Source organism: Herpailurus yagouaroundi, unplaced genomic scaffold (assembly GCF_014898765.1).
Source record: "Herpailurus yagouaroundi ecotype Mexico unplaced genomic scaffold, PumYag 189, whole genome shotgun sequence".
Taxonomy (NCBI): Eukaryota; Metazoa; Chordata; class Mammalia; order Carnivora; family Felidae; genus Herpailurus; species Herpailurus yagouaroundi.
The window spans coordinates 17,821,133-17,849,040 of NW_024412420.1; the positions used below are offsets into that span (position 1 = coordinate 17,821,133).

At 49.7% G+C, this 27,908-nt stretch overlaps 1 long non-coding RNA gene across 3 annotated transcripts in view; it reads right to left on the reverse strand.

Annotated features, from left to right (window-relative positions):
- The window catches only part of LOC121045105 (uncharacterized), a 100,488-nt gene that overhangs the window by 33,363 nt on the left and 39,217 nt on the right, over positions 1-27,908 (reverse strand). The window contains exon 3 of one of the 3 annotated variants that reach the window (XR_005797592.1): positions 16,134-16,521. The exons of the other annotated variants lie outside the window; for them this stretch is intronic. This is a non-coding gene — a long non-coding RNA (uncharacterized LOC121045105). Of the gene's footprint in view, positions 1-16,133; positions 16,522-27,908 lie in introns of those variants that run through there. 3 annotated transcript variants of the gene reach the window in all.

Here is a 27,908-nt window from a genome sequence, read left to right on the forward strand (position 1 = left end):
GAGATCTAGCCCTTTAATTGTATTTAACAGGGTTGTAACATTTTATTAGTTTAACCAAACCACACCCCCTCTTTCCCTCTCCCCTTGGCCTACTTGGTTGGGGGTGGGGTGGAGAAGAGGTTCCCTGCCCCCAGACCTTGTTTTTTTTAGCTAAATGATGATGGGGGAAATGGTGCCTTACCACCCTTTGTTGGCAGTCTTTGGGACAAGGGAGAAAGTAAGTTAGAACCCCTACTTCGATGTGTTTGTGTGTGTTAGTTTATGTTGGGGGAGGGGATCTGGAAATGTTTGGTGGTAATTGAAGTCGTATGTTGGGCTTTGTTTGGAATTGTATGAAGCCTGGGGATTTCAGCAGAGCCCTCTTCCCAAAATATATAACCTTCCCCCAAATGGTTTGTGCGGGTGGTCAACCTTATATGTTGAAACTAACTCTTTCTCAAATGATGACGTGTGTGAAGGCCCAACATGAGATTCTCTCAACTATCAAAGAAGCAGGCAGGGGAGTCACTCCCGGAGCTCCGTTTGCTGCAAAATTCTAAAGGAACCCCGCAAGGGCTGCAGGAAAGAGTTAAATTACAAATTGTGAGTGCCTCTCCTGGAAAGAATGGTGAAAGGGAGGGGGGTTGCAGTGGCTGAGATGGAACCCAGTGGAAAGAGGAGAACTGGTCTCTTGAAGATTTGGGTAAGAGCCCATCCTGCATCCCCCCCACCCCCCCACCCCCCAAGGCCCAGGAGCCCAGCTCTTAGTGCTTTGGGTACATTTGTCAGTGGACCCTCACGCTGATAGCAGGAACACTTGGTGGCCTAACAGCAATGATTTCTTTTCCTTCCCTGAGTGGGGGTGAGAGAGAGGGAATTTTGGTAAAGACTGTTCTTAACCCCCTTCCCTGAAAGTCTCCTGCCAACGCAGAAGAGGGCCCAAGAAAGGGGAAAAAATAGGTTTTATGGGGGGGGGCGGGGGACAGGGTAGATGATAATGGCCTCCTTTGGACAGGACAGTTCTAGATACCCTCCCCTTCCCCAAAGGCCGGGGAGGGGGGCAAGGGCTAATTACCTTATGGAAAGTAGTGGGGAATGTCCCACCTGGCTGCTCTCCTTGCTTTAATGAATCAGCTCTCAGAGGAAGGGAAGTGTTACCCCAAAGTGCAGGGAATTTAGGAGAGACCGTGCCTGGAGCAGAGACCCAAAGGCAGATTACCTGAGCTCACTGCCGTATCTGGAGAGGGGTCTCCACTGCCTTGATTGGAAAACACAGTTAAACACATGGGCTGAGAGGTCTGCTTTTGCAGAGTTCTGGGCCACCCTATGAGTAGTTGTAAGTGGGTTGAGGCCTCCCTCTGGAAGAGAGAGGCTTTGTCTGGTGGAGGGTCAAGGGCCCAAAGGAAGACCTTTCACCTGAGGCCAGTCACATCACAGACGCAGCTGCTTTCTACCTGCCCTCCCACCCTCACTCCATCCCACAAAGGAGCAACAGGCTCTCTAGGTTCAGGGCATTTCACCTCCAGACTCCTCGATCGTGGATCAGACTTTGGCTCTTCCACACCTGCTCCCAGCCTCCCCTCCTAAAGATGGTTCCATTAGTTACAAACTCATTGTCCTTTAAGAACTAGCCGCAGAAGAGGACAGTAAAGTTTTCCAAGACAAAATTCTTCTGAACATCCCCAGAGAATGAAGATCACTAGGATCTGGGGCTGATGACTTCTGTATTATAGGGTGTTGGGGCCCTAGATCTGGGCTGGATTCCAGAAGTGGGGAGATGCCGTCCCAGGGTGCCATGGGGCCCATGTCTGGGGAAGCTGAGCCCAGATTCTGCTATATCAGAGGCATCGTGCCTTTGATCATCTACCTGCTCACTGTAGATGGTCCCTTCTTTCTCTGGACTCCCCTTCCTTTCCTCAAAATGAATTTTAAACTGGGGCCACTGACCCATCTGAGAACCTAAAAAATCTTTGGAGCTTTTCCTGGGAGAAGATGGGCAGACTCTGGTGAACAAACAATTTTGCATGTAACTTTAGCTGGCTGGTGAACTCTCTGTGCCCCCCTCCATCGCCCCATCCCCAAGCTAGTTTTCCAATTCCTGGTTTAGACATTTTCTAGTCCTGATGACTGGGTATCTCCACTTCTCCAGTGGGCACCCTTCACCTTCTTGGGGGAACTCTGGTATTCCTTCAAGTGTCTAATCACTTATGTTATGGAAAGGCGGGGGGGGGGGGGGGCGGAGTTCAGGAGGGAAAACCATCAGGTCTACAAAACCAGAAACACCCCCAAACCAGATTATTCCCTCATTCCTGCCTCTCTGGAAGGTAACAAATTATCAAGTGCAGCAGAGTGGAATGAGTGTGTAAATACCTTTGTCGTAGAGGGAGAAAAGCAGGCAAAAAAGAGACACACAGGCAGATCATGATAGAGAGTACAGGCTCTGGCATGAGACATTGCCAGCTATGAGCCCTGTGGAAGTCTCCTAACCTCTGAGCCCCTGTCCTCATCTGTAAAAAGGTGGCTGTACCTGTCTGGCAACTTGCCATGAAGATTATATCGGATGGTATACACAAAGCCAGCACATAAAAGTTCAATAAGTTGTAGCATCTCCCTGATACTTAGGCTAATTCCTAAAAGAATCGTTAGATCAAAGGATGTGCATTTCTTCAGGGCTTTTTACTCTATTGTTGCTGATAATTTTAACAAAACAGAATGATTTCCTGTGCTCCCAGGTTTTGCACCTGACTCTGGGTTCGAGCTCACAGTCTAGAGGCTCCTGGGGGTGGTGGGCAGTGTTTTTCTCCCAGCCTCTCCTCTGATTAGGACAGAAATGTCTTACCCGCCTGAGTGAGCAGGGCACACACGCAGGCGGGCTCTCTCTCCAGCCGGCTTTGAAGCCGGCTAATTAGGGCTAGGGCTGTCACAGCTGGCTTCCCCTGCGCCGCCCCCCCCCCCCCCCACTCTGCCCCCTCCCCAGCCTCACTGCCTGAGAGCCCCTCCCCAGCTGCCTTGCCTTCCACTGCAGGCTTGCAGCCTTTCCAAACCATCTGGGCAGGGCCCGGATTTGATGCCTGGAGAAAGGACAAGATGGGACTTGGGACATGGAACAAGCCCAGAAACTATTGATTGAGTTCAGAGAGGACTGCCTGTGGCCCAGGACCCTCCTTATTCCTAATGAAGCCTGGGGAGGGGCCGGCCTGGGCTGAGGGCTGAGCCCTGGGCCCTTTGTTTGAGAGCCAAGCTTTCTGAAGGCTCCAGCCTCCCAACCTGGCCCTTATAATTAGCCCCAATCAGAGTGTTTATGTAGGGGCCTCGTGCGGAACTCAGAGCCCCATGATTTCATTCCAAACCTGGAGGAGGAGGGGCAGGAAAGGGATTTGTGCGGGGACATGCAAAAGGGAGGATGGGATAGGAAGTGTTGAGAAGGAGGCCTGGGGTGAGGGGAGGGCAGGAGGTCCTGGAGCTGGGAGGACAACCACCCTCCTTTTGGCCATTGCAAGGGTCAGGACCCCCTCCCAGGGTCGCTGGCGCCCTGGCATTGCGACCCTCGGCCCGGCCTGCACGCCTTCTGGGCAGGCTCTGTGGGTGGGTGGGCTTGTGCCAATCGGAAATGGCTTGGATATAATTAACCCAGCTAATCACCAGCCTCAGCCCGCTGGGAGGGGAGGGTACAGCCCAGAGCCCTGGCCCCCCCAGGAAGCGCCAGTCTCCCGTTCTTCCTCTGACTGGGGCCTACGGTATGCCAGGCTCTGCAGCTGCTTAGGATAGTGGAGTCAGAGGGTGGGCAAGGAAGGGATGTAAGAAGGGAGGGTGCTTAATTCTCATCTCTCTGGCCTCACCCTCTAGGGGGAATGTGACAGGGAGTGGGCCTGAAGTGGCCATGCTGTGTGTGGGGGTGAGCACAGCAGCAGGAGTTGTGGGTGTGAGGGAGGGAGTACTCCCAGCCACTGCTCCCAGGTGGCACTGGGTGTGACCCACAGTCCTATTGCATTTCCCAACTGGTCTAGGTCTCCTAGGGAACTCTCTGGGGTGGGATGTGGCTTGAAGGGAATTCTGTGTACTGGGTTTAATGTCTTTTGGTTAAAATCCTACAAGGCCTCCGAAGAGTGTCCCAACCCCTCCCTCCCTCAGCAACTCAGCTCAGAAGGCTTTCCAAGGTCTGGATCTGGCTCTTAGCTCTCCAGTCTCACTTCCCACTGTCCTCCCCTACACTCCTATGTGCCATCCTCTGGAACTCTTGTGTTTTCAGACCAACCATGCCCCGTGATTTTGCATGTACTGTTCCTGTGGCCTGAATGCCTTTCCCTTTTCCTAGCTTTACATATTAACTACTGTTGACTCAGAATGTCCCTGAGGTCAGGTGGCCCCTCTGCAGACAGCCATACCCCTGGCCAATCCTGTCCCCACACTGTGTTCTCAATGGTCACAGCACATCACAGTATTGTTTGTCATTCCTTTCTTGACTATGACCTCTTTGAAGGAGAGCCTGTGTTTAGTCTTTTCTCTCTCTCCCTGAGCCTAGCAGTATGCCTGGCACATAGCGGGTGTCCAACATCAGGCTCCGGAGCCAGTCTCCTTGGGCCTGAATCTGGCTTAGCCCCTTGCTAGGTGTTGACCTCTCTGTACATTATCTGTAAATGGGAATAGTAATAATACTTACATTGCAAGACTGGTTGGAGAATTAAATAAACTAATTCAAATACAATGTTTAAAGCAGTGCCTGGCACATAGCAAGTGCTTAATAAATGCTAGTTAAGCTTATTCGTTCATTGCGTTGGCTCAGTAGTTAGTATTTCGGGTGTTCAGTGCTTACCACAAGTCAGGAACTTGCTAAGCTCTAGAGAGGCACAAATTCAGTCCCTGCCCACATGGAGACAACCATCTAGTTTAAGTGAATGAATGAATAGACGGTACTTTTGTGGTGCTTCTGAGTTTTTAATGTTTTGTTAAGCAAGCTCTCTAAATAAGTGTTTGAGAATGTGTCCGTGTTCAAATATCAAATCATGATGTATCTATTTGGATAGTATAAAACAAGTAATGAAATTGGACATAATCCCTTATAAACTTAACATGTGTAATGTGTTGTTTGGAGCACATGAGAAAACTTGTCTAGGACAGAGGGTCCTGGAAGCCTCTTGCTCAATCTTCACTGCTAATGAGAATGCTGAAAAAAATTTTTTTTTCTACCAGACAGAATCATTACTCTTATACAAAGATACAATAAATACATCAAAATTTCCATTTGACTCATCAATTAATGAAGTAATCAGCAAGATGTTCAGGAGAATCCTAAGAACCGAAAGATATCTAGGCCATCAAGAACATTGAAACAGGGGCGCCTGGCTGGCTCAGTCAGAAGAGTGTGTGACTCTTGATCTCGGGGACAGGAGTTCAAGCCCCACGGTGGGTGTAGAGAGTACTTAAAAATAAAAGTGTTAAAAAAGACAGTGTTGGGGCACCTGGGGGGGCTCAGTTGGTTAAGCATCTGGCTCAGGTCATGATCTCACATGATCTCACCGTTCCTGAGTTCGAGCCCTGCATCAGGCTCTGTGTTGATGGCGCAAAGCCTGCTTGGGGTTCTGTCTCTCCTCTCTGCCCCTCCCCTGTTTATGCCCGCTCTAAACAAACAACAAGCAAACTTAAAAAGAATGTTGGAATAAATTTGCTTAATGTAAAACTGGGCAATATTCACTGGGTAATATCAGTTACATCTTCACCAGACACGGTTGACATTTTATGGACAAAAATAGTGTCCATGATTATAGTTGCCGGGGTTGTAAAATAACTGAAAGACAATAAAACCCAAACCCAACCCGCCACGGCCACATTCTGTTTTTCCCTCACCCCCCCCCCCCCCCCAGTAATCTTTTTAACCATTTCAAAGTCTTTCACGATTTTCCTTGACAAGAAGTTCTTTTTTTTTTTTTAAACATTTATTTATTTTTGAGACAGAGAGCATGAACAGGGGAGGGTCAGAGAAAGAGGGAGACACAGAATCTGAAACAGGCTCCAGGCTCTGAGCCGTCAGCACAGAGCCCGACGCGGGGCTCGAACCCACGGACCTCGAGATCATGACCTGAGCCGAAGTCGGCCGCTTAACCGACTGAGCCACCCAGGCTCCCCTCCTTGACAAGAAGTTCTGAACTCAGATACCTCAAGATGACCTGAGCCATGCAACCCTTCTGATCAAACAGCTTTTGTGCCAGGAGGGGGCCCATTTCCATCCAGAGAGAGCTAGGAATCTCCCAGCCCTCCCAGGGTTGGCACAGCCTTTGTCCACCTAACCTTCGCCACTCTTAGCTCTCTGGCTTCTCTCCCTTGCTTTCCTCTCCCGCCTCACCACTCGCATCTCCCCCAATTATGCAGCCAATCCTTTCAGCCTCCTTGTGGTAGCCATCATTTACAGGGGACATTCTATGTGCTAGACACTGTGCTAAGCACTATACATTCATAATAGCATCTGATGTTCAAAAGAACTACGAAATGAGTGCTGTCTTTACCTCAAATTACAGCATATTAAAGCAACTGAATTTCATGGAAACAGCTGTTCAGAGGGCATCTAGCCAGCCCAAGAAGAGCGCAGGCAGTCAGACTTTTAACCACAATACCAGAAATAGCAAATGGGGTCATTTCTCATGCCAGCTGTAATGCGTTGGTAGTGGCTACCCAGGAGCACTGTGTTTAAGATGGATTCTGAGGCTTCCTCTTGGTTTAATGGGAGATAGTGCTGGAATCCACTAGTGATGTCTGTCATGGTCAGCGACTCAAAGAATGTAAAGGTTGGCACCTATACCAGATAAAGGTCAGGCTGACTTTATACTATATCATCTCCTGCATCATCTCCTGAACATTTTTGTAACATTGCTGATGGTGGCCTCTCCTTCTAAGGCCCGAGCCCTGAGCCCTCAATGTCTGTATCTTAATGCCAGTTTTCTAGGTCTTTGTTACTCAAAGTGTGATTCCATCTGCTTTCTACTCACCCCCCTGCCCCCTAGCAGTGCCAACACCTGGGAGCTTGTTAGAAAAGCAGAGTCTTGGATCTGACCTCATACTTACCGAATCAGAAGCTGCATTTTAACAAGATTCCCTGGGGATTTGTTTGCACATTCAAGTGTAAGGAGCACTGGTCCAGGGGACCTCTTTTCTCAGCTGCACCTGCCCCCACCTCAGCAGCCAGAATCATCTTCCAGGAAGGTGCTGGCTCAGGTCCAGGTCTGAGTATTCCCTACAGACCCTAACACTTAACCCAGCAGAACCAGGTGTGTTTACGGACTATTTCAACTGAGGCTTGAAAACTTTAAGACATCCTCTTCCACACTGGAAAAACCTTGCAGGATTCTCTGGCTTTTCCCACTAGGAATGTGAGTGCCTCTGGGTCTGCTGGCCACACCTCTACAGCTCAGCGCCATGTCCTTTCCTGTTTTCTGAGACTTTGCAGAGTCTCTCTAGGGCCTCAAGAATCCAGCCCCAACTTTCCACCCTAGCTTTTGAGACCTTCGCCCCTTCTCATAGGGGCTCAGGGAGTTGGGGTGGAATCAGGCAGCACACAGATGTGGAGGAGGAATAGTTGCTGAATCTGGGAGCAATAGCTGGGTATTCAGCCGTTGGTTCAACCAGTGTTGAAAACTATTCTTTGCCAGGCATGGGGGTACAGTGAAGAATGGAGCATGGTCTCTGCTCTTGAAGAAAGTGGCCATATAAGCAGATGATCACAATACCATGTGATACAGAAGACAGACACTGTGGCTGGTGGGAAAAAGACAAGGGCTTTCTGTGCAAAAGGAACCCCATGGGCAAAGCCATGGAAGAACATGGCGTAGTCAGGGAACAGTGAGAAGTAAAGCGTGCCTGGAACATAGGATGAGTGTAGAGGAGAGTGGCAGGGCTGATCTAAGTGAGGATTTGGGTTGAGCCCCAGCAAAATTTCAATCTCACGCTAGCTTGGCCCTGACACACACATCTGAGCCACCCCTGCCTGTTCTCAACAGCAGATCTCATTTCTTTACTGACTTGAGCCAATCAGAAGCAAGAGCCATGTACACACACACACACACACACACACACACACACACACACACACACACTCACAGACACACACATGGTCTCTTTCTAATCAATGACTGGACTCCATCCCTACTAATGCCCTCTTTCACACCAATAGGAGTAGGAATAATCAGTGAACTTCCTGGTAAAGAACTGTAGGGCAGGACTTGGGGTCTCCCTGACCTAAGACATGGCTACAAATGGAGGCAGCCTTGGCTACATGTATGTACCAGACCTGTGTGACTCTGTGTGTGTGTGTGTGTGTGTGTGTGTGTGTGTGTGTGTATGGCTATACATGTGTGAGTGTATACATGCATATCTCTAGGGAGGAGTGGGAATTGTTGCCTTGAAGGGAGAGATAATCCGAATTCCTTGACAGAGAAAGAGGGATAGGTTGGTCCATTGACATCCCTGTAGGATTCGTATGAGAAACTTCCTTGGGGGTCAGAAAGTGAGGTGGCTATAATACATAACTTCAGATTATTTGACTCTCCTATTGAGAGGTGGAGTCTGTGTCTCCTCACCTTGAATATGGGCTGCTTTGACCAGTTGAGTATGGTGGAAGTGATGCTACATGACATCCCAAGCTGGGTCACGAAGACCCATGTAGCTTCAGCCTGTTCATGGGAACCCTCACCCTCAGGATTCCTGAGCTGCCATCTAAGAAGTCAGGCTTTCCAGAGACCACCATGCTAGAGAGGCCACATGGAGGTGCTCTGGTTAATATTTCTAGCTGAGCCCAGCCTTTCAGCCATCCCTACTGACACACTAGACAGGTGAGTGAAACCATCTTAAATCCTCCAGACCAGCCCACCTAGCAGCTGAATATCACTAAATATCCTCAACGATGCCTGTGGAACAGGAGAATCACCCAACCAAGCCTTATCCAAATTCTTGACCCATAAAATTATGGGATATAATAAAATCGGTGTTCTTTTAAGCTACTCAGTTTTGGGGTACTTTGTTATGCAGCACTAGAGAACTGAAACAAATGGATAATAATATTTCAGTTAATTAAGTACTTGCTATGTATCTGGCATTATTCTAAGTATTTGACATGCATTAATTCATTTATTCCTAAGAATGGGCTGGAAACCAGAGCAGTTAAGTAATTTTTTCAAGGTAACAGCTTGTAAGTGTGATCACTTAGACCTGAACTCAGGTAGTCTGACACCAGAGCTCATGCTATTAACCTCTACCTTATACTGTAGAATAATAGAGATTAAAAGGCTCTTCAAGATCACATGACCGGGGGTGCCTTGCTAGCTCAGTCAGTGGAGCACGCAACTCTTGATGTCACTGTTGTAAGTTTGAGCCCTACACTGGGTGTAGAGATGACTTAAAAATAAAATCTTAAAAATAAATAAATAAAATAAAAATATTTAGGGGCACCTGGCTCAGTTGGAGGAGTATGTGACTCTTGATCTTGGGGTTGTAAGTTCAAGCCCCATGTTGGGTGTTAGAGATCACTAAAAAAAAAATACAAAAGAATCTTTAAAAAAATCATATGACCGAACCCCTTTATTTTACAGATAAAGAAGTGGAGCAACAGGAGGGTTAAACGAATAGCCCTGGGATCCCACAGTCTCTTTGCACCACGTCAAGTCCAGATCCTACGTTTGCTGACTCTCAGTCTAGGGGGAAAAGCAGAATGGGACATCCTTCTATCTCAACATGCCCTTCCTTCTGGACCACCATACCTGCCTTCTGTCTCAGGGGCACCATACAAAGTCCTTGATTTCAATCTCTGCCATTTACTGTACATGTGTAAAAATGACTAGCTTTCTCTCAGGACTTCTGGGTACACAAATGCCTGGGTGTGTGCATACACACATATACATCGGTTTTTGTCAGAGCTAGGTAAAATTTTTGTTGACTCCCTCTCAGGGGCTAGGATTTTTGCTTTCAAAGTTATTAGGCTGGCTCAAGATCCTGCACTAGGAATTTCTCTGGTCCTTCTCTTTTCCTCATGTCGTTTAAAGTGGAAAAACTGGGGGCGCCTGGGTGGCGCAGTCGGTTAAGCGTCCGACTTCAGCCAGGTCACGATCTCGCGGTCCGGGAGTTCGAGCCCCGCGTCGGGCTCTGGGCTGATGGCTCAGAGCCTGGAGCCTGTTTCCGATTCTGTGTCTCCCTCTCTCTCTGCCCCTCGCCCGTTCGTGCTCTGTCTCTCTCTGTCCCAAAAATAAATAAACGTTGAAAAAAAAATTAAAAAAAAAATAAAGTGGAAAAACTGCATGACTGCATGTGGTAGGCAGCTTCTGGGTTGGCCCCCAGTGATCCCTGCTTCCTGGTGTTCACGTCTTTATGTAATCTCCTCCCTGCGTGGTAAGGGATTGAGGCCTGCCAACACCCATGTCAGTGAGCTTGGAAGCGGATTCCCTTCCCCCCACTCTGTTCTAGTCAAGTCTTTGGATGAGACCCCAACCCCAGCTGGCAGTTGACCGCAGCCTCGCGAGATTTGTTGAGCCAAAAGCACCCACCTAAGCTGTGCTCGCCGTTATGACCCACAGAAACGGCAAGATAATAAATGCCTGTTGTTTAAAAATACTTAGTTCTAGGGGCCCCTGGGTGGCTTAGTCGGTTAAGCATCTGACTTTTGATTTCAGCTCAGATCATGATCTCACGGTTGAAGAGATCAAGCCCTGCCTGCTTGATCTGGGCTCTGGGCTGACTGTATGGAGCCTGCTTGGGATATTCTCTCTCCTTCCCTCTCTCTGTGCCCCTCCCTCTCTCTCTCAATATAAATAAACATTTTGTAAAAACCTTTATTTTTTTTAATGTTATTTTTGAGAGAGAAAGAGAGACGGAGCATGAGCGAGGGAGAGGTAGAGAGAGAGGGAGACAGAGAATCTGAAGCAGGCTCCAGGCTCTGAGCTGTCAGCACAGAGCCCGATGCAGGGCTTGAACCCACCAACCGCGAGATCATGACCTGAGCCGAAGTCAGATGCTTAATTAAGACTGAGCCACCCAGGCACCCCCAAAAATCTTAAAAAAAAAATACTTAGTTTTAGAGGCGCCGGGGTGGCTCAGTCGGTTAAGCGTCCCCGTCTTCATTTTGGCTCAGGTCTTGATCTCACCGTTTGTGGGATTGAGCCCTGTGTCAGGCTCCATCTGACAGTGTGGAGCCTGCTTGGGATTCTCTCTCACTCTCTCTCTGCCCCTCCTCCACTTGCACATGAGCATGTGTGTGTGCTCTCCCTCTCAAAATAAATAAATAAACATTAAAAAAAAATTTAAAATTGGGGCGCCTGGGTGGCTCAGTCGGTTAAGTGTCCGACTTTGGCTCAGGTCATGATCTTGCAGTCCGTGAGTTTGAGCCCCACGTCAGACTCTGTGCTGATAGCTCAGAGCCTGAAGCTTGCTTCAGGTTCTGTGTCTCCCTCTCTCTCTGACCCTTCCCCACTCACACTCTGTCTCTGTCTCTCAAAAATAAACATTAAAATCACTTAAAAAAATGTTTTTAAATAAAAATACTTAGTTTTGGGTAATTTTTTTTTTTTACACAGCAGTAGATAACCAATGTACTGCACATTGAGGAAATTCTAGGGTACAAATGATGTAAACAGTAAGAGACAGATATAAAAGAATTCTTTCCTTGATCCATCTACTTATTCACTCATTCTTTGAATACACTTCTACCTGCTTTGCCCCTAGGAATACAAATTCCAGCCTAGTGGGAGAGGCGAACTTGTAAATGGATTCTTAAAATTTAGTGATAAATGCAAATAGAGGAAGGTCCGGAGTTTCTGAGCAACACAAAAGAGGGATAAAAATAATTCTGCCTGGCTTTATGAATAAAGCTTCATTGAGAGTACATTTAATTTGGGTTTTTGAAAAAGGGGTGGGAATTTTCCAGGAAGACAAGGGAAGGAAGAGCTTTCCAGGTAGTGGGATCTACATTTACCTGTACTGAGAGGCCAAGAAAGCCTAGTATGTTTGGGGACTCACTGGTCATCCCATGTGGCTGGATTTTTTTTTTTTTTTTTTTTGAGAGAGAGAGAGAGAGAGGCAGAGAGAGGGGGACAGAAGATCTGAAGTGGGCTCTGTACTAACACCAGTGAGCCCTATGTGGGGCTCAAACTCATGAACCATGAGATCATGACCTGAGCCAAAGTCGGACACTCAACTGACTTAGCCACCCAGACGCTCCCAATGTGGCTAGATCTTAAGAGTACTAGGTGGCAGGGGAGACTGGCAAGGTAGGTTGACTAATCAAGGTACTTGGTGCCAGCCTCAGATTTTTGGTTTTTATCCTACAGGAAATAACAGGTAGAGGTGTTTAAGCTCAGTGAGTACTGTGATCAGATTTGTGTTTTAGAAAGAGAACTCTGGAGGCAATAAGGAGGATGGCGGGAAAGAGGAGTCTAAAGTCAGAGAAATCAGGCAGGATGCTGATTCTGATCCAAGAGAGGGGTCAGATGAGGCCTAGCCCAAGCACTGTCTGTCAAATCGAAAGGAAAGTGAAGGAGGAAGCAGCTTGAGGTTACCAGCTGGGATAATTGGATGGGTGAGCCATCACTCACCAATGGAAGGAATAAAGATAACATGCAGATTTGAGAGTAGAGAATCTGTTAGGATCATGTAGATTATGCTGCAGTAATTAATAACTTTGAAATCTCATTGGCTTAACAAAACAAAGATTTGTTTTGTTTTCTCACTCATACTATAGGTCCTATGTGGTCCACAGGGGTCTCCACTCCATACAGTCACTCAGGGATCCAAGCTCCACCGTCTTGTAGCCACACCACCTACAACACATGGCTCCTTTCGTCACGTCCTCAGTTACATGACAGGAGGAGAGAGAGATACTAGAGAATTGTGTACAGGGCTTTTTATTACCCCAGCCCAGACATGATGTACGTTGCTTCCATGCACATTTCATTGGCCAGAACCAGTCTTATGGCCTCTCCTAACTACAGAAGTTTGGAAAGTAGAGGGGAGCACATAGAATACTTGGTGAGCATGATTTTCTCTGTTTGTTACAAGAAGGTAATAAACTCAGTTTTGAACGCATTTACTTCAAGCAGAAGATATCCGGTAAGCATTTGGAGATGTGGTTCTGACATTCAGACAGGAGTTGAGAGCTTGAGCTGTAGGTTTGAGCACTGATCTTGTCCCTGCCTTCTGGAGGGTTTATCAGTCAATCAATCTGAGGGATGGCGGCCTGCCTACACCCATGTGAGACATTCTGGACAAGAAGAGAAACATATGTATAAATAGCTGTGATCTGCAAGAGGTCAAGTTACATGCTATTTGGCTACAAGCAAAGTGCCATGAAAGGAAAGATGGAGGAGCAGTGAATCCCACGACGGTGAGTAGGAGTGTCACAAGCAAAGGGCAATGATAGCCGACCTCTCAGTGGATTGGTGACCCGACACAGGTAAGGAGTGCATGAGAGCAGCAAAGTATGGTAGATTTGGGGAGAGAGGCACCAGGCAAAAGAGAGAAGTCTAGAAGCGGAGGTAGGCAGGGGGCAGATAGTGGAATGTTTTATTTTTTTTTTATTTATTTTTTAATTTTTTTTTAAATTTTTTTTTCAACGTTTATTTATTTTTGGGACAGAGAGAGACAGAGCATGAACGGGGGAGGGGCAGAGAGAGAGGGAGACACAGAATTGGAAGCAGGCTCCAGGCTCTGAGCCATCAGCCCAGAGCCCGATGCGGGGCTCGAACTCCCGGACCGCGAGATCGTGACCTGGCTGAAGTCGGACGCTTAACCGACTGCGCCACCCAGGCGCCCCAGATAGTGGAATGTTTTAATGCCAGGTCAAGGAGCCCGGACTTTATGCTGTAGTTATAAAAAACCACTGGAGGCTTTGGAGAGAGAGGGGACAGATAGATGTGTGAAGAAGAGATGGGAACATTTTTTGGATTACTTTCCTCCCTTCAGTGGAAACCAGGCTCCTCACTTGCAAGCACATAATGTGTACACACACACACACACACACACACACACACACACACCCCTTTTTCTGCCCAGATCCCAGATCCCACTTCTGTATCATAATCCTAGATGATAACTCCTTTATCACTGTTACCAACTAGGCAATTTATGTGACTATCTGCCCACATTATTCCTTCCTCCCTTTTCTCCTCCCTCCCTCCCTTCCTTCCCTTTCTATTTTCTTACTGAGATATAACCTAGAGTGAAATGCACAAAGTGCATGTTAAGTATAGATTAATGAATTTTTACGTGTGTCAACACTCACATAAACACTATTTAAGATATAGGACACTTTCTTCCAGTGAGTTCTGCTCTAGAGGCAACCACTATTCTGACTTCTATCACAATCAATTACTTGTGTCTGTTCAAGAACTTCTAGCAATGAAATAATATAATATTCCTTTGTTTGTATCTAATGGCTATGAGGTCCATCCGCATAGTTGAATCCTGGTCTTATCCTGAGCTGTTCCAGCTTTTTTTTTTTTTTTTAACATTTATTTATTTTTGAGACAGAGAGAGACACAGCATGCACGGGGGGAGGGGCAGAGAGAGAGGGAGACACAGAATCGGAAGCAGGTTCCAGGCTCTGAGCCACCAGCCCAGAGCCCGACGCGGGGCTCAAACTCGCAGACCGCGAGATCGTGACCTGAGCTGAAGTCGGACGCTTAACTGACTGAGCCACCCAGGTGCCCCGCTGTTCCAGCTTTTAAACCAACTTCCTATCCTTCTCTTTCCCTCTCCTCTTCTTCTTCCCTTCCTTTCTTCCATCAGTATGTAGAAAGTACCTTTGCAAAGGTGCTAGGGAAGCAGCAGTGAGCAATGCAGATTTGGTTCCTGTTCCTTTGGAAGGGTATGTTCTAGTGGGAGGGCGAGCTGAAACCCCAGGTAATTACAACACAGCGTGATGAGCACAGTGTTAGTCAAGTCTAGGGTGCTATGGGAATTCACAGAAGAGGCGTCAAACCCCAACTTTATGGACCACGGAAGACTTCCTGGAGGAAACAATATCTAAGCGGAGACCTGAATGATGAATAGAGTGTTGTGAGCAGCCGCCTGTGTAAAACCTGCAAGGCAAAAGAGGAAATGGTGCTTTCAAGGAACTGCAGGAAGGTCAGAGATGTTCCGCTCAGCTGGAGCGCAGAGTGCAAAGTGGGAAGGGGTGAGGCTGTGGGGGCTAGGTGGGGCAGATGCTGAAGGGCTTTGTGAGCTCTGCTAAGGAATCTAAACTTGAAGGTGTTGGTGGGCCGTCACTGAGGGGTTTTCAGAAGAAAAATGACACAGTGAGGATTTGGTTTCTTTTGTCTATTAATAAATTTGACTTTGAACCGATTTTTTAAAAGCCTTTCAGTTCTTTTAATTTTTATTTATTAAAAAAATTTTTTAAGTTTATTTATTTGAGAGAGAGGAAGAGAGTGCACCAGCAGGGGAGGGGCAGAGAGAGAGAAGGAGAGAGAGAATCGCAAGCAGGCTCCACACTGTCAGTGTGGAACCTCATGAGGGGCTCAAACTCATAAACTGTGAGATCATGACCTGAGCCGAAGTTGGACGCTTAACCGACTGAGCCACACATGCAACCCCCATCCAGTTCTTTTTTTTAAAGTTTGTTTGTTTTTCAGTTTTATTTATTTAAGTAATCTCTATACCCATGTGGGGCTCGAACCCATGACCTTGAGACTAAGAATTCCACGCTCTATTGGCTGAGCCAGCTAGGCGCCCCCTGAATCCATTTTTAAAAGGCATTTTAGGGGCACCTGGGTGGCTCAGTGGGTTGAGCGTCCAGCTTTGGCTCAGGTCAAGATCTTATGGTTCGTGAGTTCAAGCCCCGCATCGGGGTCTGTGTTAACAGCTCAGAGCCTGGAGCCTACTTGGGATTCTGTGTCTCCCTCTCTCTCTGCCCATCCCCAGCTCATGCTTTCTTTCTCTCTCTGTCTCTCTCTCTCTCTCAAAATAAATAAACATTAAAAAAATTTTCTTTTTAAAGGCATTTTAGTTTTTGGAAAGGTATGCACATGGTACCAAAAGGTGTATCATGAAGCACAGGTCTCCCTGGCTCGTCCGTCCCCCACTTTACCAGCCCCCCATAGGTGATCTCTCTGTCTGCAGTGTGGAAAGCAACATGGTAATGAAGCAAGAGTGGAAAATGGAGAACTTCTAGGAAGCTATTGCACATTCTAGGTAAGAGAGGACAGTAGCAGTGGTGGGAATGATTTGAAAGGTGCTTAGGAAGCAAAAACAACAGCACTTGGGCACAGATTAGAAGCAGGGGTGAAGGATGACAGCCCAGGGAGGAGGACAGTGCCTTTCAGTGAGCCAGGGGAACAAAGGGGAGCACAGGGAGGGGAATGTGGTGGACAGTCTGCAAAGAAATGCCTTCTCCATTCGGAGCCTTTCATCTAGTTTTCACTCTCCTTGAATCTGGGTGGCCTTTGACTTGCCTTGATCAATAGGATGCAGTAAAACTGATGTCCTGACAGTTCAGGTGTAGGTTTTAGGAGGCCCGCCACAGCTTCCACTTTGGCGTCTCGGAAGCCAGCCACCATGTGAAGTGTAAGCACGCTGCAGGAGAGAAAGAGGCTACTCAGAGAGGGAGAGAGACACTCTGGAGGATGAGAGACTAGGCAGGAAAGAGAAGCACCCCCGTCTCTCCCTGCCACGTTAGCAGAGGCGCCAGACACATTAGTAAGGCCACCTCAGATGCTCCAGGCCCAGCTGAACTCCCCCCCCCCCCCCAACACTGCAGGGAGCGGAGGCAAGCCGTCCACACCAAACCCTGCCCAAACTGCAGAATCGTGAGCACATAAAAGATTGCTGTTGTTTTAAGCCACTCGGTTTGGGGTGGATTGTCACCCAATAGATAACTGAAAGAAGTAGGGAGGGATGGGGGAGAGAGGGTATAAGTTCTGCATCCATGGTCTTTCCTTCTTTTCATTCTTAAAATCCTCAGTGTCCCTGCGAAACACCTGCAGCTTTATAATTCAGCTTTATAATCTTCCACCTAGAAGGTTCAGGTGTCTTGGTCTACTGTTTCTCCAGTGCCCACATCAACAGCTCTGAAACCCAACTGCATGTTGATTACTGTTTCCTTGGGTCAACCTAGGGTTGATTCCAATTCTATCTTTGTTTCGGAGGTGGGGGGGGAGGGAGGAGGAATTTGTTTTTTCTAACATCATACCCCAGGGAGAAATGTTATTTCTTTGTATTCCTCATTTTCTAATGCAGGGCTAACTGTAAAGTATAGTTGTTCACTAAATGCCAGACGAATGACTAATGAGGCTCACTTGGAGAGAATCCTAAATGGGGTTCAATTCCTAACTTCCTGTTCTAACCAGAGGCCTTCAGTTTCTCCATTTATGCAAGAAGGTCTCACCGCACTCCTTCCGACTCATGTACAGTAATGAGTTAAGGGGCTTCAACGTTGTCAGAGAGCCATTTGTCTGTGCCTCCATGGAGAAATGGCTGGGCCCAGGAGGAAGCAGGTGATGTGACACAAGCGGGTGTGGGGACAAAGACCCAGAGAGGTCTATGTTCCTCAGCAGGAGAGGGGACGTGTATATTTGCTGCATGAGGGCGAGAGGGTGACTGACCCCATGCTCCCTGTCTCAGTGGCCCTCCTCTGCCCTCACACGGGACTGCCGCCAAGAACTGCCAGTTGGGAGAGACTGCCATCACTCCCCTCCTCTGGATTGCCTCTCCAGGGAGACTTGGGTACCCTCCACGCAGTCCCTGTTGACTGCTCTTGGTGGCCTGCCCAGAGCCCATTTCTCCACAGGTCTGAGGAGATGGGCATCTTCCCTGTAGCCCCAAACCCAGTTCTAGTGACAGTGGAATCTAAGAAGGAACTCAGAAGACACTCCAGTCTAACTTTCCCATATTCAAGATAAGGAAACTAAGGCCCAGGTCAGGGAAGTGACTTGTCCAAACGCCCCAACTGGTTCATGGCAGAGGTGAGGCCAGCACCCACATTTCTCAACTCCCAAATTGGTGCCCTCTGTTGCTTACACGGCCTCCTGCAGGGCTCTCCCCTCTCTGACCTCCCTTTCCTTTTTACTATTCCTTCTCTTCTCAGCCTCTCTCCAGCACATGCCCCACATAGGGACACTTCCAACAGGGGAGGGGGTGGCTAGCAGGCAGCCTGTCCTAATGGATGTGGGACATACAGAAGGCAGATGAGGTGTGTGCACTCCAAACATGTCAAGCGGCGCCACTTAACACAGCTGCTCAGGCTTGGGCATCGATACACATGCACACATGGACAGTCACACACCTCCTTTAGGGTCACCTATGTTTTCCACCAGTCCCCCCAGTCAGATGGACCTTGGCACAAAGTCAAGTCACAAGACTCCTCACCTGGCCTCAGCCCTTGGTGTCCCACAAACTAGCTAAACTGGCGGCACCTGGGTAAGGACAGCTGAATGACCCGTTCTGGCCCTTGATCCAGAGATGGGAAAGAGAAGACAGGTTCACAGCTGTCATCAACATGGCACATCTTTTTTTTTTTTTTATTTTTTTTTTCAACGTTTATTTATTTTTGGGACAGAGAGAGACAGAGCATGAACGGGGGAGGGGCAGAGAGAGAGGGAGACACAGAATCGGACACAGGCTCCAGGCTCCGAGCCATCAGCCCAGAGCCCGACGCGGGGCTCGAACTCAAGGACCGCGAGATCGTGACCTGGCTGAAGTCGGACGCTTAACCGACTGCGCCACCAGGCGCCCCAACATGGCACATCTTTATGTACTTAGAACTCCTGCCTCTGGATCTCTAAATGTCCCTCCCTGAGAGGATAACGGGACAGTGAGGACCCCACTTTCCTTCTTCTTTCTGCTCCCTTTGCTACCCCCCTCTTCCCGTCTTGATAAGAATCTGTTTGAATGAAGCTCCTGCCAGGCCATAGATTCCATCTGAGACATAGCTGGATCTCTTAAAACACAAGGGGAGATGTTTATCTTTCCTCCCAGCTCTGTCCTGTCACCTCCTCCTGGGCATTGCCAGCCAAGGGCACCGCCTGGTGAGACAAATTAGGTAAGTCTGAGCCGGGCCCCTGGTACCTACTGCTAAGAGGGTAAGCAGTGCTGGGGGAGGGGCGGGTAGGGCGGGAACTGAGACTTCCCTTCAGAGTTGTTCACCTCTTCCCTCCTCCTCTGCTCCCCACTCCACCCCACCCCCAGTCATTCCAATACCCCCCACCTCTGGAAAAGCCAGATTGGGATTCGATCCCCAGCCAGTTGCCGGAGTTCCGGAGCAGCTGTCCCAGGCTTGGGAGGGGGAGGGGGCCAGGAATGCTGGAGCTGAGGCCTGGGCCGCCCCAGACAGAGCAGGCTCTGAATTCTGGGAATGTTTGTGCAGCTGGAGCCCATTAGGGGAGGGAGCCGCGCCGCTTATTAATCCCAGCCTTGTTCCCCGGGAGGGGCCAGGGCCCTGCACACGAGTGGAGGGGGACGGGGCTCTGCTGCAGGAGGCAGCCCCCAGCCCTCAGCCCCCTGCTTGGTTGAGACTCCATCAGGAGCTTGGAGATCTGGGGCCCTGTGCCTGGCTTGCATGGTGCACATATGTGTGGGGAGGCGAGTGTGGAGGGGTGGGTGTGGGCACAGGTAAGGGGCCTGTGGGGGGTGGGGGACGCGGTGAGGTTCCACAGAAGTGCTCCTACCTGGGGAGGCGGGAGGCCCACGGTGGTGCTGGGAGGGGGTGCTGTGTACTCCTCAGGGATCCTCACCTGCCCCCCAGAAGCTCCTTGCTGGCAGGCACTCTTACAGCAGGAGAAGAGAAGGAGGTCACGAATTCCTGTTGGCTTAAGTATTTGAGTGTGTGCACAAAGAGGGCTGAGCAGTGAGTGGGGAGGCAGCCACCGGGGCCACATCCTGCAGCAGCTCCAGGAGTGGCCATTTAGTAACGTGAAGAGCACCTCCGGGAGTGGTGCAGTGTGTGACCTGTGCAGCCACACACAGTGCTCCGGGTGTAGGGAGTCTGGGGGCCTGGGTTTAGTTCCAAGCTAGCACTGCGGATAGGGTGGTGCACTGAAACTGAAACAAAGGGCCTGGCCTGGGGTCCCAGTTCTACGGACTAGCTGTGGGGCCTGGGATACATTTCTTAGCTTCTTGGAGCCTTGCTTCCTTTATTGGGATAGGGTCTGTCCTATGTGTCTTATAGGATTGTTGTACAGATCATGTTCCTTTGTCTCTGTATCCATCCATCCATCCATCCATCCATCCCACAAACTTGATGGCTACTATATGCCACATATTCTGCTAGTGACCAGGGCCTTAAAAGTGAATAAGGACATTGACCGTTAGAAGCTCATCCTTAATAGTATGGGGTGGTGTGGGGTTATCACATACACGGATAGAGTGTAATGTGGCAAGCTCTAACCCTGTGTCATGGAGACTGGAAGAGGAAGCAGTGCTAGCCAGCCCATCACAGGTGTGTTCTTAGGATAACATGTATGAAGGTGCCCTGTACACTATATGGCCCAGCACAGTGTGGAAAGAGGCCGTGGCAGGATCCTCTGAGACAGAACTGAGGTCTCATTGTACTTACTGGCACATCTCCAGCTGGGGCTGGGGCTGCTGGATGCTCAGGGTGATAATATCAGAAAGTTCCAGGATGAACTAGGACTTTGGTAGGTTGGGAGCTCTGACAGAAATCCCAGAAACCCCTTTGAGGGCCAGGGAGGAAGGCTCTATGACCAATTCGATAGAGAAGGTTAGCTTTATTTTTGGGGAAGCTTTTTTTTTTTTTTTAACGTTTATTCATTTGAGAGAGAGAGAGAGAGAGAGAGAGAGAGAGACAGAGACAGAGGATCCCAAGCAGGCTCATGCCGATAGCTGAGAGCCCGATGCGGGGCTCAAATCATGAGATCATGATCTGAGCCAAAGTCTGACACTTAACAGGCTGAGCTACTCAGGGTAGCCCCCCCCCCCTTTTTTTTGAGAGAGAGAGGGTTAGCTTGGTGCCTTTGCTGAATTTCATACTGGGAGATGGTGAGGAGGGAATGGGGCAAATGGGAGAGGGAAAGTCAATAAAGGGCTGGGGCCTTGGGAGCTTTGGAGAGGGGTCATCTGCCTCAGCCATCCCCAGAAGCCTCTGCAAACAGGAGGAAGGAAGGCCTCTCCTCTCACCTCCAACCCCACAACAGTCCCTGAGTTCACAGGGTCTCCAGCTCAGGTAGAGCTCCCTTCAAAACGTCAGAGAACTTCCCAGGAGGGCTGCTGGGACAGGAACCATAGAACACCAAGCCTTGTAATTACTCTGACAAAAATTTAGGATCTTGGGATGGGCAAGGAATGGGAACAGTTGTCTGAGAATTCCCAGGTCATGCCTGCAAAGTGTTGGCCCCAATGGCTCCAAATGGCACTGGCCATTTCAGGCATAGATAGCCTCTGAAGTGAGTACTCCTGTCCAAGGGGCTCACTGCTTTTAGGTTCCAGGCCACATGTCTAAGGAACTAAACAAGGGCTATCTCTGTGGAACAGAATCAGAGAGGTAAGTAGGAGGCCCACAGAATTCTGGAGGCTCAGTTCCTGCCTTTGGGGAACCCTAGTCTAAGACGGGATACAGCCCCTGCTCTCAGGAAACTTGTGTTCTAGTGAAAGGGAGACATCGTTTGTTCTCCAGGAACATCTAGACGAGAGATATAGCCTTTGTCCTTAGGAAACCTCCAGTCTGCTGATGGATTTCCATCTAAGATACAAAAAATTATGGATATGGGGCGACTATGAGACAAGCTAATGAACCAAGTACCAGTTATGGGCAGTCAGGAGTAGTAGAATGAATGATAGGGGAGAAGAAATATGGAGTTCGCTATAGGAAGCTCCTGGAGGAAGAGGGTAAACAATAAAGTAGACTACAGTCAGTTGGGGGAGAGCATGTTTCTCTGTAGGGATGCCCCAACAATCTCTCCCGTCTTGGGGAGGGGTGTGAAATGTCCAGGCTGCACTAGCTGATCCCTAATATCCCTTTCAGCTTTAACGTACTAGACTTCCTGGCCCCAGCCCTCTCACCCCTGCTTCCTCTCCCTCAGAGCCTCCCCCACCCCTGCCCTTCCTCTCGGCCTTCCATTTGGTCTCTCCTGAGGCAGGTGGTCCAGCCAGCTGCTTGGCCTGTGTGGAGATGAGATCCCACCCACAGTGTGGGATGGCGTTCAGTGGGGGTGGGCTGTGACCTGAGGAGCTGACAGCTGGGTTTGGGGCTCAGGCAGGGGGCACAGGGGTGAGGACATGGCTTGTGGCAACTTTTCCCAATACCCTCAAGTAGGGGAGATTTGTGGGGAAGGAGAGAAGGGTTCCAGGGATGTCCTAGATTCCAGCTGTGGTGGGTCTGGGTCCCTTTGCAGAGGTCTGGGAGGGCCCATCAGGGAAGAACAGGTTGAACTCTGCTTCCCCTGAGCTGGGGGACACTGGGGCTAGAGTTGGGCCAGGCTGGGTGGTTCCTGCAGCTGCTGGGCGTGCTCCTTGGGAAGGAGCTGGGAGGTGGGGGGCAGTGTGGATTGGAAAGGACAGCTGGGTCTGCCAGGAAGCCTGGCCTGACATCCCTCCTGAGACACTTCCCCTCCCTCACCCTACACATGTGGGCCATGATGGGGGGGGGGGCGGTACTCTCCACCCCAGAACAAGAGGTCAGACAGTGACCCGGGAGAGCTGAGAGCCGGGACTAGGCCTGAGGGAGCTGTGTTATTTCCGTCTCAGCACCTTTCCATCAGAAAGACTTACAGGAAAAGCGCCTGGGTCACATGGAGTACCCAGCAATAGACGGTGGCTGGATGGCTGAATGGAAGACTCAAGTCCTGTTTTCACTGATTCAGCTGAGTACCCCCCACCAGTGATGCCCTCTGTATCACTGGTTCTGAAACTTTAACAGTGTCTAGGAGTTACTTGTTAAAACATAATGCCATGAAGTCCACCTCACCTCAGAGATTTTGATTCAGTAGATCTAGAGTGGGGGCTGAGAATTTGAAGTTCCTGCAAGTTCCCAGGTAGTGCTGACGCTCCGGGTCCAAGGCCACGCTTCGAGTAGGATACTACTCCTTTTTTCTCTCTTTCTTCCTCAGCTGTCTCATCCTTCTCCCATCCCCTGCCCGCCTGCCTGCCCCTCCACCCATCAAGCACAAGCCAGCTCAGCTGTTAGTGGCGAAGCACATGGTGGGGGTGGCAGAGGCCAAGGTCAGACTCTCCAGGAGTAGAGCTGGGCTCAGCCTGCCTTCTTCTATTGAACCTAGGCCTGGCAACGTACTGGGGTGAGTCTCTATCCCTTCCTTGCTTCTCTTCCCCAGCACAGTGACCTTCAACCTGGGGGTCCCGGAGGATTCCATATGTGGACCAAGCATCACCTGTAGAGTAGAATTTTCCCACCAGGTCTGTGTGTTAATGTTTTTCAAATATGTATGGATGCTGTTGTATGAAAAAATATATACTCATTTAAAAGTCCTAATGAATTTATACTTTCTCAACTTAAAAAAGTTATAAAATACATGATACTTACAAAGCATTTTGGCATTTTGTCAAGATGAATGATCCTCAACATAGCCTAAGAGAGCGTGCATGATTTGTACAGGCTATTGCCCCAGCTCCATTCAAGTTCCCCCTCCTCACCACACAGGCCTTAGTTCAATTGCACAAATTGACCTAACTCCCTCTCCTCCCTCTGGCCTCAGGGCCTTTGCACATGCAGTTCCCTTTGCCTACTACAGTCCAATAATCTGTCTCACTTCACAATCCCTTCCACTCCTTAGCCTGGTTAACTTTTACTTTTTCTACAAATCTAGGCTAATCACTTCCTTAGCAAATCCTTCCCATCTTTCTGATCATGTCATTTCCCCCTTTAGAGGTTGTCACAACGCGTATATATATGCGTATTCCTCTGTCTGTAACCCTCAAGGTTGTTTTAATTTCACGTTATGTGTGTCACTTTAATTTCTGACTTCCCTATCAGTGTGAAATTTCTGTGAGGCAGAGTCCCTTTGCTTCTTCTGCTTATTGCCCACTGTTGTAGCTCTAGAGCCGACAACAGTGCCTGGCACTAACAGCGTACTTAATAAACATGTGGTTAATGATGCAGTCAATTAGTCAGTTGACAAATAAAAGATCCCCTCCATAGCTGAAGGCAACAGCCAGAGAACTTTGCAGCCAATCTGGCACCCAAAGACAAAAGTTGAAAACAGTCCATATAAACAAAACAAAACAAAACAACACAACACAACAAAAAACCCTCCAACGACTGCTACACCTGTACTGCTCCTGATGGGGATTTTCTGACCACTTGTTCTCATTGGTACACCATAGTTTTGGCCCCTTCTGTAGAGGTGAGAGAGAAGCAGAGGTGACTGGCTGGCAGCCAGAGTAGTAGGAGATGGGAGGGAGAGGGAGAAAGTGGAGAAGAGCAGATGAAAGAGAAGGGAGAGAAGAAAACAGGGGGAGGGGCACCTGGGTGGCTCAACCAGCTAAGCCTCAGAGTTGATTTTGGCTCAGGTCATGATCTCACGGCTTGGGGTTTGGTTCCTGGGATGGAGTCCCTCGAAGGGCTCTGCACTGGCAGCATGGAGCCTGCTTGGGATTCTCTCTCCCTCTCTGTCTCCCTCTCTCTCTCTCTCTCTCTCTCTCTGCCCCTTCCTCGCTGTGCATGCGTGTGCATGCACACTCACGTGCTCACTTGCTCGCTCTCTCAAAGTAAATAAATAAACTTATAGAGAAAAGAAAGGAGGGCAGGAGAGACAGAGAAGAGAAAAAAAGGATGTGAAGAGGAGAAAGAGGACAAACCTCTCCCAGGACAAAGTGAAAAGAAGACAATTTCCAGAGATCAGAATAGGGTCAAGGGTGGAGCCAGAGGGGTGTCATTTGACTGCCTTGCTTTGTGACCTCCTCCTCCATGCTCAGTCATCCCTTCTCTCTTTCCCGATCCCCAGCTCCCTCCCCGTCTGCCCCAGGAGCTGGGCTAGTTTATTTTCCTTGGGAAGGCTTCCTGAAAGGGGAGCCTGATTTGCCTGACACATGAAAAGTGTCTCAGACTGCCGTCTGACCCTTCCCGCAGAGCCCCAGCTCCAGGGAGTTTGTCTGACATGCAGTCACACACGTGGACACACACACACACACACACACACACACACACACATACACACACACAACCTGGCACATGGCGCACACATGCCCCCAGGGACCCCAGGGTGAGTCTAGGAGTTGTGTGAGCACAAATGTGTATGTACACAGGCACCCCCTCACATGTAGATAAGATGCAATGTACAGGTACCCAAAGCTTACCGCCCCCCCGCCCCCGCCCCACATGGGTGTCTCGTACCTGTGCTCGGCACATAAGCTCACTCATTCACGTGTGAAACATTATTCCAAACCCCCACGTGTGCCCATTTCCACTCTTTGTTGTGACGCTGTGTGGGGAAGACGCGAGTGTTGGACACATGTGGTGTGACTGGCCCTTGTGAGTGGCTGGTGTGGCCTAGGGCCAGCGGCAGCTTCTCCGGGAGTCAGAGGAGGAGTGCCAGAGAGACCACCCACTGTGTTGGGGGATTCCCCCCCACACACTGCCTGGGGATGGGAGGTGGGACATCTGTGTCCTCAAGGTCCCTGACTTCAGGCTCTTTTTTTTTTTTCTTTTTAATGTTTATTCATTTTTCAGAGAGAGAGACAGAGCGTGAGCAGAGGAGGGGCAGAGAGAGAAGGAGACACAGAATCCGAAGCAGGCTCCAGGCTCCGAGCTGTCAGCACAGAGCCCGACGTGGGGCTCGAACTCACAGACCGAGAGATCATGACCTGAGCCGAAGTCGGACACTCAACTGACTGAGCCACCCAGGCGCCCCAACTTCAGGCTCTTTTGGAGTCAAGAGTGCCATCTGTACTTCCAAAGGGTGCTCCTGGAATTGGAAGGGAGTTCTCTCCTGCACACCGTATCCCCTGCCTGGCCACGTTTTGCGGGGTCCAAGCCCACTCCATAGGGCCCAGAGCTCCTGCCCTCCAAAAGGAGACTTGCTGGGGAGTGAAAAGCTCAGGGGCTGCTCCGCCCCCTACCAGTCAGCATCTACTACATTCCACTCGCCAGGTACTTCATGCACAATATCTTAGTTAATATTTCTTTTTTTTTTTTCAAGTAAACTTCACCCCCAGTGTGGGGCTTGAACTCCCAACCCAGAGATCAAGAGTTGCATGCTCCACTGACCGAGCCAGCCAGGAGCCCCTGCTATTTAACGCTTGTAACTAGCTTGTGAAAGCCTTCTACTCTTCCTTTAGGGATGGGGAACTGAAACTTTGGGGGTATAGAAACGTGCCCCGCTCATGAGGCCAAGAGTTGGGATTTGGTCCCAGGTCTGCCTGCCGCCCAAGTCCATGGTCTTGAACACCGTGACATACTGCCTCCAACGTCACTTGTCTTACCTCAGAAGCTGCCCGGAAGGAGCTGAGATGACTATGGTACAATGGCCTGGCACAATGCCTGGCACCTGGGGTGCATTTGAATGTGCCTTCTTTCTCCTTTGGGTTCCTGTGTGGAGGAGAGCGGGGTGTGCAACACTCCCCTGACCAGTGGGAGGGGGCTTCGGCAGCAAGTGAGTGAGGCGGGCAAGGTGGGCAAAGAGGCAAATGTAGAAGCCAAGCCCCCCACCCCTTACCACCCCCACCACTTTCACCTCTGGAGCCTGGCCCTGGTGAGAAGCCGAAGAAACCAGGGATCATCAGCGGGCACCCCCAACACTCACCCACGCCCGCCTGCTATGGGGGGCATGGCTGGAGAGGACGAGAATCCTCCACACCCATTGCTTGTCCTCCTGCTCTCTGCCGCCTCCCTCCACCCCAAAAAGAGGCATTCCCAGACTCCCAGACAGAGGGAGGGGAGGGGCTGGGAGTGGAAAGGGAGGAGGGGCCGCCACACACTGAAGCCTTTGTGGGATTCCCAAGAGTCGAGGTGGAAACACTTCATATATCAAGTGTGTTTGTCCCTCCCTGGGGAATGGGAGGGGGGAGTGGCAAGGGGGAGGGAGGACGTGGTGGAGGGCTTAGGGCCTGAAATAGGAAACACCAGTGTGTAACCCGAGTCCGGGAAGGGAGGAGGGGGCTGCCCAGAACCTTTCTTGAGGAACTGACCTGTTCTTGGCTTCTGGGATCCCCACTCTGGGGCTTCTACTCCCCCCTTCTCAGGCCCCTATTCACTGTGCAGAAACACACAACACCGGCCACTCCTTCCAGACCCTGTGTTCTTCCTGCCAGGCTCCATAGTTACCTTCCCTGCATCCCACTCCTGCTCACTCCCTGGCCTGCTCCTTGGTTCTCCCGGAGTCCACTCTTCCCTCACCCCACTTCCCCCACCGAAGTCTCTATTCCACCACCACCCCACCTCGCCATCTTCAGAACTCCGCTCCAGCCGAGCCTCTGAGACTCCTGGCCACCGTCTCCCCTGGATCTCCTCTTTTTGGAGCTCACTCTCTTCAACCACAGCCTTGCCTCCTGCTGCCCAAAACTGTTCTAGGATCCTAGGTCAGTCTTCTCTAAGTCTTGACAGGTTCCTTGCCTCTGTTCCCTCACTCGTGTCCCTGACCCAGCCAACATGCCAGATAACAGGGATACTGTATTGAGAGTGACTATAACCCAGCTCACTCAGTAACCTTGTAATGAATATAACTGTGACAATTCAGAAAAGTTATTTAAGAAGTTATTCAAGCTTATTCAAGAAGCATTTACTGAGGGCCTACTAAATGTCAGATCCTCTGCTAGCTGCTGGTCAGGAACTCACAGTACATATCACCCTTAGGCTCTAGGCAAGAGGGTACCCAGTGCTGAGACTCCACAGCACAAAGTCCATGGGATGCGTCTCCCCTGAACCTGCATGGTCCCCTCCACACTCCTTCTAGACCATGCCCTGGGTTCCTGGCCCAGTGCTGTGTGAAACCATACTGATATCTGAGGCAGAAGAAAGAAAGAAAGAAAGAAAGAAAGAAAGAAAGAAAGAAAGAAAG